Source organism: Bubalus kerabau, chromosome 8, assembly GCF_029407905.1.
Source record: "Bubalus kerabau isolate K-KA32 ecotype Philippines breed swamp buffalo chromosome 8, PCC_UOA_SB_1v2, whole genome shotgun sequence".
In the NCBI taxonomy this organism is placed as follows: domain Eukaryota; kingdom Metazoa; phylum Chordata; class Mammalia; order Artiodactyla; family Bovidae; genus Bubalus; species Bubalus kerabau.
Window position 1 is genome coordinate 84,470,591 of NC_073631.1, and position 14,795 is coordinate 84,485,385.

The 14,795-nt window shown below is 40.3% G+C and overlaps 1 protein-coding gene across 2 annotated transcripts in view; it reads right to left on the bottom strand.

Annotated features, from left to right (window-relative positions):
* The window catches only part of RALA (RAS like proto-oncogene A), a 61,708-nt gene extending 54,399 nt beyond the window's left edge, over positions 1 to 7,309 (bottom strand). The window contains exon 1 of one of the 2 annotated variants that reach the window (XM_055590759.1): positions 7,170 to 7,309. The gene's annotated coding sequence lies outside the window, so the exon portion shown is untranslated. The remainder of the gene's footprint in view (positions 1 to 7,169) is intronic. The other variant, XM_055590760.1, reaches the window with a different exon arrangement.
* Between the last annotated feature and the right edge of the window lie 7,486 nt (positions 7,310 to 14,795).

The following is a 14,795-nucleotide window of genomic DNA, read 5'->3' on the forward strand; positions in this document are numbered from 1 at the left end:
CAGATATCAGGGTAGCAGCATGTAGCAGAGGATGAGACCTGAGGATCTTCGGGGCAGGAGAGCCCCCAACCACCACCTGCCCAAGGTAGAACTGTGGACTAGGAGGCAACAAGACCCACAGAGAAAAAGGCAACATAGATCCCAGGAAAAAGTGGAGACAGACGACTGGCCACAGACCAAGAGTATTCAGCTGGGGGGCGAGAGCTCCTCAACCTAAAGACCTACCAGCGTTTCTGGGACAATGAAGATGGACTTACAGGCCACAGACTGGGATTTGAGGGGACTTCTAGGGAAGCACAAGGGACAAGAAATTAATAAATATCCCATCACCCTGCACTCCTGGGAAAGGAAATGGAATGACTGAAACAGAAAATGAGATGTGGACTGCAAGTTCACAAAATGGACCTAGACAATCTTGAGATTATAAGAATCTACAGAAAATATGCTACTTGAACTTTCTGGGTGAAGTAGATAGCAGTGAAATGAACATGTTCTCCAGAACATGGGAGACTGAGGATTGGTGTGTGTCCATAATTGCCATGTGAATGGAATGTGCCCAGGATGCCAGCATCTGATTTCACACCAACATACACCTCCAGCCAGAGGCCTAGATCATTTACAAATGAATTCTGGAGGCCAAATGGGCCCAGGCCCTACAAACTTGCCTACAATTACCCCATGTCTGTGTACCATGGGCCACCCCATGGATAAACTCATCTAATTACAAGTCTGACTTGCCTTATTGACTAAGGACTTAAGCCATAATCACATCAATGCAAGGTGAGCCTAATTCATCTGCTAGGCACAGAAACCACTTAAAGACCATGAAAGCCTAGAAGGAAATTCTTAGATTTTCATAGACCTATGGCTGCTTTTAACCTGTGGCACCCATGACTCGCTGAGTGAAGATTACAATGAGGTTCAGAAGAATTATATGGAGGGGCAGGAACAGAACTCAGGAATGGTTGTATGAACTGGGAAACCAAGGATCAGTACCTCACCTCGACTATCATTACACTTTGCTGCTGCCCACTAGGTAAGTCAAGATTCCTGCCTCTTATATCTATCGACATTAGTATCGCAGAAATAGTGAAGGACTGTAGTCATAGCAAGGAATTTCCATAGTTAAATTAATATCTAGTGTAATGTTTATCTTTGTACATGCACAGAAAGATAATACAATAAACAATCAGCATCTCTATCAAAGACACTCTTAACACCACTATTTAACATTGTTCTGGAGATAGTAATCAATGCAATTAGATATGACAAACAGAAATATAAACACTGGAAAAGAAAAGGATAAAACCTTTATTTACAGGTGGTATAACTATATATCGCAAAGAGTTGGACACAACTGAGTTACTGAACAACAAGTAACTGTATATCTGGGCCAAAGAGAAGCAATGATAAAATACAATGGATAAGAAAATTCTGTTTATAATAGTAACAAAAGACAAAATACAAAATACGTAGGAATAAACATGAAATGTTCAAAACTTATGCAAAGTAAATATAAATCATTCTGCAGAGACAAAATAGTGGATTTAAGAAAGTGAAAAGATTTCACTTATTTAAGATTAAGGTGTTCCAACATCATCAACAGATCAGTTCTAAGTTAAATAGTAAGTTTAATGAAATCTCAATAAAAATAGTGAGCTTTTCAATGGACTTAGACAAACTGATGCTCTAGAGTTCAAATAAAAAAAATATGACATGCAAGACTAGTAAAGAACACTGAAGGAGGAGCAATAATGGGGAACTAGCCCTACCAGATACTGAATCATATACAAAGCCTTTATGATTAAAACAGTGTAGTACTTACTGGTACAGGAATAGTCAGACATACAAAAGAATGAAACACACCCAATTACATATGGAAATCTAGAACATGATAAAGGGGGCAATGTTTTTTCTTAAAAGTAGTATTAGAACAACTAGAAAGTCATGTGGAAAAGATAAAATTAGATCCATTCCTTACATCAAAACAGAAATATACTCCAAATGGATCACAGAACTGAATGTTCTCTATATTATAAATAAAACTGTATTAGTACTGAAAAAAGCATGGCTAAATTCCTCTCTAACCTGTGGGTAGCAAAAGGCTCTCTATGACTAAAAATCCAGATGCAATAAATTTAATATATTTTATTACACAGAAACAAATTTTTGCAAGTCAAAAGAAAAAAAACAAACAAACACACGTACCACTAGCAATACCAAAAGATAACTGGGTAAAGTATTTGCAATATGTGGCAAAGCTAAATGACTAATATTCTTAAATATAAAGAAGTTTTAAACTCTGAGGAGAAAAGACCAAAATTTATTTAGAAAGTGAGCAAATAACGTGTACAATTTTAAACATACAAAAAAATGGCCCTTAAACATATGAAAAAATGTTCAATTCACTTGTAATACGAGAAATACAAATTAAAACTACACTGAGATACCATTTCTCATCTTTCAGATTAGCAGAAGCTGCAGTACTCATATACCACAGGTAGGAATTCAAAATACTACAATCCTACAGAAGAAAAATTTGGCAAATCTAACAAATCTTACATATGTATTTACCCTGAAGACATGCTTTCAACAATACAAAGAAACAAAGATTAGCATTATAACATCATCTGTAATTGAAAGATACTAGATATTACTTGGGGCTTCCCTGGTGGCTCAGAGGTTAAAGCATCTGCCTCCAATGCAGGAGACTTGGGTTCGATCCCTGGGTTGGGAAGATCCCCTGGAGAAGGAAATGGCACCCCACTCCAGTATTCTTGCCTAGAGAATCCCATGGACGGAGGAGCCTGGCAGGCCACAGTCCACAGGGTCGCAGAGCTGGACACGACTGAGCGACTTGACTTCACTTCAAATATTACTTGTAGTGTAGTGTGTTAGTCACTCAGTCCTGTCCACATCTTTGTAACCCAATGGACTGTAGCCCCTCAGGCTCCTCTGTCCTCGGAATTCTCCAGGCAAGAATACTGGAGTGGGTTGCCATTCCCTTCTCTGGGGGATCTTCCCAACCCCAGGATCAAGCCCTGGTCTCCTGCATTGCAGGTAGATTCTTTACCACCTGAGCCACCAGGAATAAAAATGTCATTAAGAACTGAGAGTTTGGGAACTTCTGACGAAGTCCTGTGTAGGCTTTTAAGAATGCATGGGTACCTGTAGTTATGAAGTTACCATAGACTGTGGTCAACAAAATTTATACTAGGCCAATGAAGGTACTGTCCATAGTAGTATAAGGTATATTTTATGGCAGATCACAAGGGGAGTAACTAGCCCAGTCTTGAAAGTTGTTTTTTTGTGTGTTGTTGTTTTGAGGGATGGAGTTGAGAGAAAAAAAATCGAATCAAGATACAATTTTTGGAGAGGTATAAGTTAAACTTATATATGAAATTAAGGATAAAAGGAATTTGGATTTTTTAATTAGCAAGAAGGAGGTGTGAAAGGGTTTTAAGCATGGGAATATCAAGAATGCTCTAACCCCCAAACTGTGGAGAAAAGACTGGGCGGGGAGACCCCAATCAGAGGCTGAAAGGCTGCTACAAGAATCCAGAATAGATCCAGATGGGGCAGCAGAACTAAAGCATCTGCAACCACTCAGTAGTGGGGCAGCCTCATTTTCAATGGATTACTATGCTAGCTTCTCAACTGCACAAGAAAGCAGAGAGCCTGTGGTTTTAAGACTACAATCATGATCTATTTAGAAACTGGGGATCTTTGCCCCACCTTCACAGTGTATTTGGGGGTAGAAGTCATTTCATAATCTTGCTGTGTTTTATTCTCCAAGATGACACTGACAAATCCTGATATTTAGTTTCAATAAGTGAATTCTGCAATGAAACTGGATCCCAGACTTCAAAGAGATTATGTGTCAAGCATTATGTCCGTCTACTCAATCTGATACAGGACCCTAGCTGTGGTGTATTTAAGAATACTCATGTATTTTATAGAAGCCTGCTTTTTGGGTCAGAGAGAATACCCTCTGATGTTGAGAAATTAAGTTTTCACCTGCAGATGTAATAAGTCAAAGATGCAAATTCTTTTCTATAATTTATTCAAACATCTTTAAGAACTCAGAGCTTTAATTTTGTTTTTTCTATACTGTAACCAAATCCTTATGAGTGCAATAAAGTAGTAAGAAAGATGTTTTAGAGCTAAAGAAAACAAAACGAATAATTGTCACTAATGGGGGCTGGAGGATAAGTTCCCATATCTCCTTCGGTCCAAGAAAGAGCTAAAAAACAAGACTTCAGGAAAGGTCACCACAAACAAGCCTCCAATAGTCTTCTCAAATAGGGACTATTCAGCTACTTGAAAGGTAAAAAGTAAACATCAAACACCAAAGTTGAGTTCCTAATAGTTTACTCTCCCAGGACACTTACATGAACAACGTCCAACCATTTTTTCATCATGGCACATGCAGAAGGGGATGACATATGAAAGGTCATAAACAGAAGACTGGCTGCTGTCTGAAGCCACCTGGCCAGGGTCAGTGGTTACCCCAGGCCCCATCTGATGGGCAAGAATACTGAAGAGATCAGTATCTTTGCTTTCTTAAAGCTCAGCTAAATCAAAAATTTAATTTTTTTTTCTCAGTCTTTTAGGATTAATTGCAATAGCCAATGCTCTCAGCAATCATTACTTCAAAATCCAGATGATGTTATTCACTAGTGGCCCAGCTTCCAGCAATTAACTTCACTTAGCCTTAGTAAACTATGGAAAAGTTATCTCCTGTAGTGTGGAGATTAAAAATAATACAAGTAAAGTTCTTATCGCAGTGCTTGGCAGGCAATCAATGTAGGAGGACTGCTAGGGTTGTTAAAATAAGGGAAATCTGACCTCTGTATAGTGGTTATGTCACTGAGATAAGAAACTGCAGGCTTCGGTCTCCTTAGTGTCTAAAATGAAAAATTTCATAAAACAATGAAAACCATGAACCGTCTCCCTACTTCTTCAAAATCACAATCTTTTCCCCATGAATACTCACAGCCTCTTAATCCAATATTTTAAAAGTAACTGTCTTTGCAATCCATGTACATGTGCATATTACACTGGTACACACAGATACAAGAAGTGATACTGATATATTTATTTCTGTTCTGCAGAAGCTAAGCTTGGAAAACCAGTGCAGGACCAGACATGGAGAGAAAAGAAGGTATCAGCGCTTTTTTATCTGAACCTCACTACAGTGAAAATAATCCAACCATCCACAGGCAAAAATTATCTCCCTGCACAAATGGTAGACAATATTCTTTCCTATAATTAGCCCCTTTTCCCTGAAAGCCCCGCAAAGAAAGTGTTGTATGAAGAATTACTTCAAAATAACTGATACAGATGACTGCACACTCAGCAGACACACTGGAGAACAGCATCTGGATCGCTGAAAAATCGTGTGAAAGTGGTTAATTGGTAAGTCATGTCAAGGTCATAACAAGAGAACTTGTTATGTCAGACTTCATGCACCCATGGGGGGAAAAAAATGAGCCATTATAAGCAATTTTGCAATGTACCACACTATCCCACAGTGGTAACTCCCAATTCTCTCTGTTTGATTAAGATAGGGTATGGTTACAAACTCCAAACACAATTTACTATCACCAGGAAATCCTGATAATTCTGGGCAAAAAAAGCTCAAGTGTAAACATTTCCCACTGAATACAAGTTATTATAATGCTCAATCACAGCACCCCAAATATAATTTTAATCTTTCATGGTAGGATAGTTTTGGAAGGATGGCAAAGGATTCTTCTTGATTTGTCCTTTGACCATGCTAAAGAACGGAAAGACAAAGCAAAATCTGCATGTGCCCCAAAACTGGAAAAAAAAAAACACACAAAAAACACCTTAGCCCCCCAAAATAAATGACTACTAGAAGGCAACTGTGAGATCACCTATACATTCATTCACTCGGTGAAGAATTGTGTGAATAACTTCTATATTCTGGGCACATGCCATGTAAGCACAGGGATGAGAAAGATATGACTCTGACCCTGAAGAGATTCAAAAACTAAAAATAATGTTTTAAGAATCACAAGTCATTTTATAATATTGCATTAATAGAGACAAAAACGTAAGCTAATAAGACACACTGAAATACACTAATAAACATAAGCTAAGAGGAATACCTTTCCTTTAGTGGAAATGAGTTTACTAATGAAATGTGTTATTCAATATGTGGAGCATGATTAAAGTCGGAATTTATTTCCAGGACAAGAATTAACTCATGACACATATTTTATAACGATCCTCCCCCCCGCCTCCCCGCTCCCGACACAATTCGTAAATTAGGTGCTTTTTAGCTCGACAGGTAGGGCGTGGTCCTGGAGTTCTCAAACAACGTCAATGACACTTGGATGAGCTCTCACAAGTCTGGACATTCAGGTTCCCAAGAAAAGGCCAGTCAACTCCCTGATTCTCCCTAAACCTTGAAACAACACTGCCACCTCTCTGCGCCCTCACCTCCGCCCACTTACACACAGATCCCAGCCTGGAGCACACACATCACATCTTTCACTTTTGAAAAACCTTTAGAACGAACCACGGAGGAAACAACCCCTTGCTCAAAACACCCTTATCGCGTCCTCGTTTCAGAGGCTTGATTCCTGACTATTGGCTAAACCTGTGCAAGAGCCCTGGACCGGCTATTTAGTTCAGTGCGGACCATCTAATGACTTCAACCTGTAAAACCCGTTCCTTTAACTGGCACAAAACCCTAACAGAGATGTTTAAAAAGCAACTGCCCGCAAACAGACAAGGAGTGGAAGAAAGGGGAGGGGAGAGGGGCGGAGTGAGGCGCGGGGACTGCGGCGACGGGTCCCCCAGGTCGCGGGCACCGCCCAGGCGGGGACCTCGGCGCGGCGGGCCAGAGATGCAGGGTGACCTTCCGACGAGGCCAACTCAACGGGGTGCCGAGCTCGGGGGACCCCGCCGCAACCGCCCGCTCTCGGGAGGTGCACTAGTCCGCACAGCGGCGAACACGGCGCCCCGGATTCCAGCTCGGGCTTGTCCCGCAGCTGGTTCCCGGGCGGAACGCGGGAGGTGCAATCTCGGCGTCCGGGCCCTGCGCCTGGGCCTCGGATCGCCGCCGCCCAGACACACCCCCGCCGCCCGGGCGGGCGGCCCCAACCCCTCCCAGGTCGGCCCGGGTGGGCACCGCTCACCTGCACCGCAAGCCGGTCAGCCGCCCCGTGGGCTCCGGAAGCCGCGGCTGAGCTGGCTCCAGCCGGACAGTGCTCCGCTCTTGTACTCTAGGAGGCTCCGCGCCGGGAGCGGCAAAAGGAATAGTCCGACAGGCGGCTGTGGAGCCTGGGCGGCAGGAGGAGGTGGAGGAGGACTCCGGGCGCTTCGCTCTCGGGAGATCCACCCTCCTCCTGGCCGCTCTGCAGCAGCTGCCGCCGATCACTTCCGGGGCGCTGGGGAGTGGGGCGGAGCCGGCTGAGAAGCAACTTCCTGTCTGAGAGTTGAGAGGAGGGTGGGGGGCCGGGGCTGGAAAACAATGGCCGGAGGGCGCGGGCTCTCCTGTGTCCACTCTGAATGTTGAGGGCGGGCTTCACGGCCTTTAGGGCGGCTCCACCCCCGGCTCTCTGCGCCGGCGAGGTGAAGTCACCTCCCGGGGGCCCGGGAGTGGCCGCGGGCCTCGCTGAGTTTCCCGGATCTCGACGCCACGACGTCCTTGTCTCTCTTCTGGGGACCAGGAGGGGGTTTTTGGAAGGAGGGGGAGAGCGGAGGCCGCCATCTTGCTTCTAGAGGGCAGCCCCTTCTCCCGGGGCGTCCTAGGGTGGAGGCAACTCTAATGTGATCGGGGTTTCCCGAATGGAGCCGGCGACGTGGCTCGTCGCGGGCCGAATCCCGGGAGATGAGTCAGTCGCCTGCTCTGCCTGGAAGGTCTGGTGGCCGCCCTGGACCTCCTATTCTCCTGATCCCTAGAGAACTCGCATCGGCGGATAGTCAGGGATCCTTTCCTGAGGATTCCTGAGCCTCCTACGACACTGCGGCTCTGATGTCTGGTGTGGCATTGAGATCAACCTGTAGCCTCGTCGTGTAATTTGGGAACCTAAATTGGAAGTAGTTCCACTAAATCGTTTATTTAATCCATCCACAGGTTCGAAATAAGATCGTTAGACTAACATCCGTTAGCAGCTACAGTCCTGTCTCTTAATACTTAACTCCCTTCTCCTCCAGCCTCCCCACCCTCCAACTGAGTATCAACTCTGCGCTTGACACAGTCCATTCAAAGGATGCCCAGTCTAATGAAAACTAATTATGGTTGGAAGTGTAGTATATCAAGATATAGAGAGAAAAGAATGGGTGAGTTTACTGAAACTGCTTTAAGCTTTTAATGTGGGGATTTTACAGCACCAAAAGGGGTGGAGTGGCAAATCCAGATCCTGACAAGGACGTGCAGCAAAGGAACAAATAGTATTGAAAAGTCTAAGAAGTAATTACATTTCAAGCCTGGGCTGCTGAAAAAGATGAATCTGAAGTAGTAGACAGGAGCCAAACATGAACCGTCTTATGCTGTGCTGAGGCAATGCATAGAGGAATGACCTTGGACAGATTGATAATACAATTAAAGTTGGTGGATAGATTAGCTGAGGGGAGGAGCAGGGCAAGCAGAGAGCTTGTAGACCAGGGACCATTACAGAAATCAAGAGAAAAGAACCATAATGTGAGTGGCAGTGAACATCCAAAGATGAATTCCTAAAGTACAGGATGCCAAGTGAACTGGTTATGATAATTGATTCATGGGGGGCAGGTGCTTGCTGGGTAAAAGAATAGAAATGACTAGAAGTATGCCTTGTCCTGCTTTTGGGGGGAGGATAAAGGTGTATTTTACAAATAGGGAAGGATTGGGATGGGGTAGGGTGCAGAAAATAAGTGCCATTTTGGACCTGGTGGATTTTAAGCATGGATGGTGCTGTCTAATGGCAGTTGCTATATATATCTAGAGCTCTGGGTAGGATGTGGTATGAAGTAACAAACACCACAGGCTTGTATTACCACATTCAAGCCAACTATGCAGTCTCACTTCATTGAGCACAGATTTAAAACCACTTCTTTCTCCCTACTTTTTCTTGGGAAAAATGGTGAAATATTATATTTAAAAAATCCCCATGTGGTGATATATGCTTAATGGCCTTCTAAGGACAATAAAAGTTAGGCTTGTGCCAGTTGCTAAGTTGCTTCAGTCATGTCTGACTCTGTGATCCCACGGACTGTAGTCCACCAGGCTCCTCTGTCCATGGGAGTCTCCAGGCAAGACTACTGAAGTGGGTTGACATTTCCTTCTCCAGGGGATCTTTCTGACCCGGGATCGAACCCACATCTCCTGTGTCACTGCATTGCAGGCAGATTCTTTACCACTGAGCTATCTGGGAAGCCTATAAAAGTTAGGTTTGCAAAAGCTGAATATGACAATTATAACTAGGATAGCATAGTATTTTTAAGAGTCTTTGATTTTTATTAAAAGCAGATGAGTATTTATTTATTTGGCCCCATGGTACACCATGGGGGATCATAGTGCCCTGACCAGGGATCAAACCTATGTCCTCTGCTTTAGGAGTGCAGAGTCTTAACCACTGAACTGCCAGGGAAATCCGTATCTTACTTTAATTAAAATTTAAAAATTTAATAATTGACAAGGCATTAGTTAAACTGGCCATAGATGGAGGATTGAGGATGGTAGACTGCACAGATACCTGTTGAATGGAGAACTAGAAGGAGGATGACTTTCAGAAGAGTGAGCAATGGAAGCACAATGAAAGACAACTTCAAGTTAGTCAGCCTGTCTCAGCTGCTGCTTGGTTGTTTACAGCTATGCTAACTTAGCTCAAAACAGTCAGAAATAGAATGGATCATTTTTGAGCAGAGGCTTCAGAAAGCCACAAATAGCAAAAGCCCTATAAATAATAGCTACAGCAACAAACCAAAGACTAATTATTAGTTATTCTATATTCCTGTATAACAGCATTTTTTAAATACACAAAAAAATAAACTCTCACCTTTAGTTCTTAGATTATTCAAATACATTATTCTCAATTTTCCTGGAATAGAATTACATTTAGGTGTAGTAAACAACCATGTAATGGATAATATACTGAACTCTAAATGAGAACAATGATCTTGAGGTCCAAAGTTCTTTTCACCATATGACCCCAGCAAAGTCATTTAACCTCTCAGTGCCCTAGCTTCTTTGACTATAAAATAGAGTTAATAATAACTTTCTACCAGTCTGCCTCTCAGAGCTATTACAAGAAATAACATATATATTGCTTTAAAAGCTCTTTGAGGTACTTGGATGAAAGGTCATAATGGTAAGTATATGTTATTAATAATAAGCACTAATATCCAGTAGAATGCATGAGCATTTCAAAATTTGCTGCCTGAACAACTCAAAGAACATGAAGGATTCTGTTTTAAAATATACTTGGATTTCTTCTTGACTTGTTCATTTAATTTTTATTGTTTATAAACCTACCTTATTTATGAGGAAAAAAGGTAAGTTTTAGTAACTATAATTCTTACATTTGCATGTAGCTAATTATGCTTTTGGGAGAAGTATAAGGTATGTATGCTTTTGTCAGAATCACATTTTAGAATTAATGATCAGTTTACTGCAGTCATTTAACTGGAATTTTCTATTAAAGCATTACTCACATCCCCATAGAATAGTAATTTACATGTAGTTACATGTTTGAAGTATGAAGGTAAGTGCATAAATCTGTCATTTTCATCATTGTTTAATCAGAAGGTCTTGTCCAGCATCTATTTCCAAAGTAGATGAAATTTTGCCTCTTAGATTGCTGCCCTCAGTATTTCTCTTTTGAAAGGTGTATGTGTATATAAACATGCATTTAAATATATTCATGGCTATATAATGTGCATATTTCTTTTTATATACCTGCTTATATATCAATTTATAAAAAATATATTAATGTACAATAGATATAGATATAGTAAATGACAAAAGCCACCTAGATGTATTGGGAGTAAGGTGAGAAAGTAGTTCGTTACTAGCAGTTTATCCCTATTGGTGGAAAAAGAACTCAAAATACATGTTTTATTATTAGTAGAGTTGTAAATATTATCTGTAATACCCGTGGTATATTAACATTTGTATTTCATTTTGTTTTCATAACAACTTTGTAAGACATGCATTGTTAAAAAAAAACAGGCTCAAAGGGTTTGAAGATTTGCCTAAGAGCTGAAAGACTCGCTACAAATTGTCATGTAGCCAAGTCAAACTCAATCTCTTATCCTGAGACTCTCAAACTAGCCTTCTTTCTAGGACTTCATAGATTGCTACCAGCTTGATATGGCAGTTATTTGCATTTCTGGCTTATGATTGATTGCTTGTTAGAATCTCAGAAATCCAGCCAAACTTAAATTTTTAAAACTTAAACTGCTATTCTTATGTTTATAGAGATGCCTTTACCACCTTGAAGACAGACATTTTGTTTTATTCATCTTCACGGTGTCAGGCGTAAGTAATAAAAATATTTTAGGGATAAAAATAAAAAGTATATTGTGATGATTAGTTGAATATGAAAAATACGTGATCACCTTAGAAACTTTTAGGTGTGTGTGTCCATTTTTAGCACATTTAGGTAAAATTTTGATTTGTTTTTTGGCTTATGTTTATGAGACTCATAAGTTTATGAGACTCTGTTTCCTGCTTCACTTTTGCTGACATTAGGCCTAAAGGGGTAGGTTTACATAGGTACCATGACAGTTACTTGTATAATGTTTCTGCCCTAATGTTGTGGCCACTCTAGTGAGAATGCATGAAGAATGGAGGTCTGACATTTAGACTTTATAATCCTGCCCTTCATTTCCACTTTTGTGGACCACATATTTCCATACTTGTTCTGTTGGGATTAAAGGCTAAGACCACTAGATCAACGGTCCCCAAGTGTGACTGCTAACCTTCAGAACCACCTGTACAGACAGTCCCTGATTTTATGATGGTGTGGAAGCAATACATGTTCAGTGGAAACCATATTTGAAGTTTCGAAGTTTGAGCTTTTCCTGGGCTAGCCATATGGGTACAATACTGTCTGTCATGAAGCAGCTTCCAGTCAGCTGCATGAACACAAGGGTAAATAACTGCTTTATCTCCAACCATCCTGTGCCCAGACAACCATTCAGTTTTTCATCTTAACTACAGTGGTCAATAAATTACATGAAATTTATAAAATAGATTTATTATAAAATAGGTATTCATGTTAGCTGATTTTTCCCAACTGTAGGCTAATGTAAGTGTTCTGAGCATATTTAAAGTGGACTAAGCTCAGTTATGATGTTCAATAGGTTAGATTTTTGACTTATGTTATTTTCAATTTATGATGGATTTATTGAGATATAACCCCATCATAAGTTGAGGAAGATATGTTTAGCTTTAAAGCAAATTCAGATTCTTGAGTCCCATTCTAAACAAAGTAAGTCTTGGGTAAAACCTTATATGTATATTTATATAAATTTAAATATATAACAAATATAAATAGTTCTGTTTATAGCTATAACACCCTCCTTCAAATTCTAATCAGTTAGGGTTGGGAAGTTCTGGTTTACTAACTTACCCAGTGTCACCCAGAACTCTAAATAGAGCTAGAAATGGACTCAAATTTTATGAATCTGAGTTAAGCACTTTTCACTGGACTTTTTCTGTCCTTTCACTGACTATGTATGATGGGGTGGAATGGAGAAGTGAAGGAAAAAATAGCAATTTCAGTTTAAAATTTTTTTCTACGATATTCTGTTCCATGGTTTTTGGATTAAATGAGTTAATATCTGTAGAGTACTTAGAACAGTATCTGGCACATGTCTAGTACATGTAGGTGAAATGTTAAATGAGTAGGTGAAATGTTAAATGAGTAGGTTAAATGTTAAATGAATGCTGTTGTCTAATTAGAGCATTTACTTTGCTCAGGGTTAATAAGGTAAAATTGAATTAGATATAAATATTTTCTATGTAGAAAAAAAATGTGTATAAATAACAGTGGCATCCTCCACTTTTGTGTATGTGTGTTTTGGAAATCCTGAATTTGTATAGCTGAAAATATCTCTATGCTGCTTCTTTTCATCTTTTCTGACACATTAAGAGAAATGTTAGTAATTATTAAATGAACTTTGGGATTTGCAGCTGTGTAGTATTTTTATATTCTTTTATTTAAGATGTAATTACAGTTAAAGTGCATTGGATGATGTATTTTGGGCTTCCCTGGTGGCTCAGACGGTAAAGATTCTACCTGCAATGCGGGAGACCTGGGTTGGAAAGATCCCCTGGAGCAGGGCATGGCAACCCACTTTAGTATTCTTGCCTGGAGAATCCTCAAGGCCAGAGGAGCCTGGTGGGATACAGTCCATGGGGTTACAAAGACTCAGACACAACTAAGTGACTAAGCACAGCACAGCAGAGCATGATGTATTTTATACTGTCCTTCTATCACTGAATTAGCTCTAAAATTGATTTTTACTATTGTGAAATCAAGTATTCATTTTTTACAAGCCATTGTCTGCTTGGATTGATCTTGCAAATGAAATATTTCCCTTGAATTAGGGAATAGATATGCTTGGTTCTATTTAATGTCTGTCCTTCTCTTCAGGTTTCTTTCATAATCCTTCAACCTTGAATAAGTTTTTATACTTTTTAACTATAAATAAAATTGTGCATTTTTCTCACCAGTAAATGAAGAATCTATTTTGATATTTTAAAGAGCTCTTGATTACATTTTGACAAAGTCTGTGAAAATATACCTCTGGTCAGAATCTATCATTGTGAAAATAAATACCCACTTTAGTTTTGTTCAGTTTTATAAGTTGTATTATTTTTCAGAAGAATCACTGCATACCTAGCATCAATATCTAGTGAAAGTGAAAGTGTGAGTTGCTCAGTTGTGTCCAACTCTGTGACCCCATGAACTGTAGCCCGCCAGGCTCCTCTGTCCATGGAATTCTCCAGGCAAGAATACCGGGATGGGTTGCCATTCCCTTGTCTAGGGGGTCTTCCTGACCTAGGGATCAAACCCGGGTCTCCTGCATTGTAGGCAGATTCTTCATCATCTGAGCCACAATTCTTGGGCTTCAATGGCTTCTATTAATATATTCTTGTGTGTCTGTGTTTGGGTGTGCGGGTGAGTGTGTGGGTATACAAATACACAGAATACTTTCATATCTTCCTGTAGAACACAAATCTAGTCTTTAATATACTTCATTAAAATGAATTATTGTATCATAAACAAATTGATTTGTCCTGGAAAAGGGTAAAGGTGGGGATAGACTAGAACAAAAAGGTATTTATAAAATCCGGAGGAATCTGGTAGGTAGCAGGGATTACACCAGAAGATACAGATCTAAGAAACCAAAAGAAAGAATTAGATGCCATCCATTGGGAAGCAATTGACTATCTGAGTCCAGAGTCAGCCAAGGAAAGGGAATTAGATTACCATTTATTGAATATTTACCATATTTGAAACACTGTACCAGGCACCTTACAAAAGAAGGGATGTCTGGCTACGTCCCATGAATCTGGATGGTTTGAGTCTTGGGGAATCAGAGAAAGAGGCATAAATCTCTTTCCTGGTTTTCCACTGAGAAAGAATTACACTATACAAGTCAGTCCTCCTGTAAAGGTTAGTGGGGTACATATTATGGTCAAGACACAAATCGCCTGAGTGTTCTTATTTTTGCCACATTCTCCTTTCTTTGTTTTCTTTCTCTTTTTCTCCATTTAAAAAATCACCCATTAAACTTCCTCTACTTCCCATTCCATCTATTCTTCACTTCCT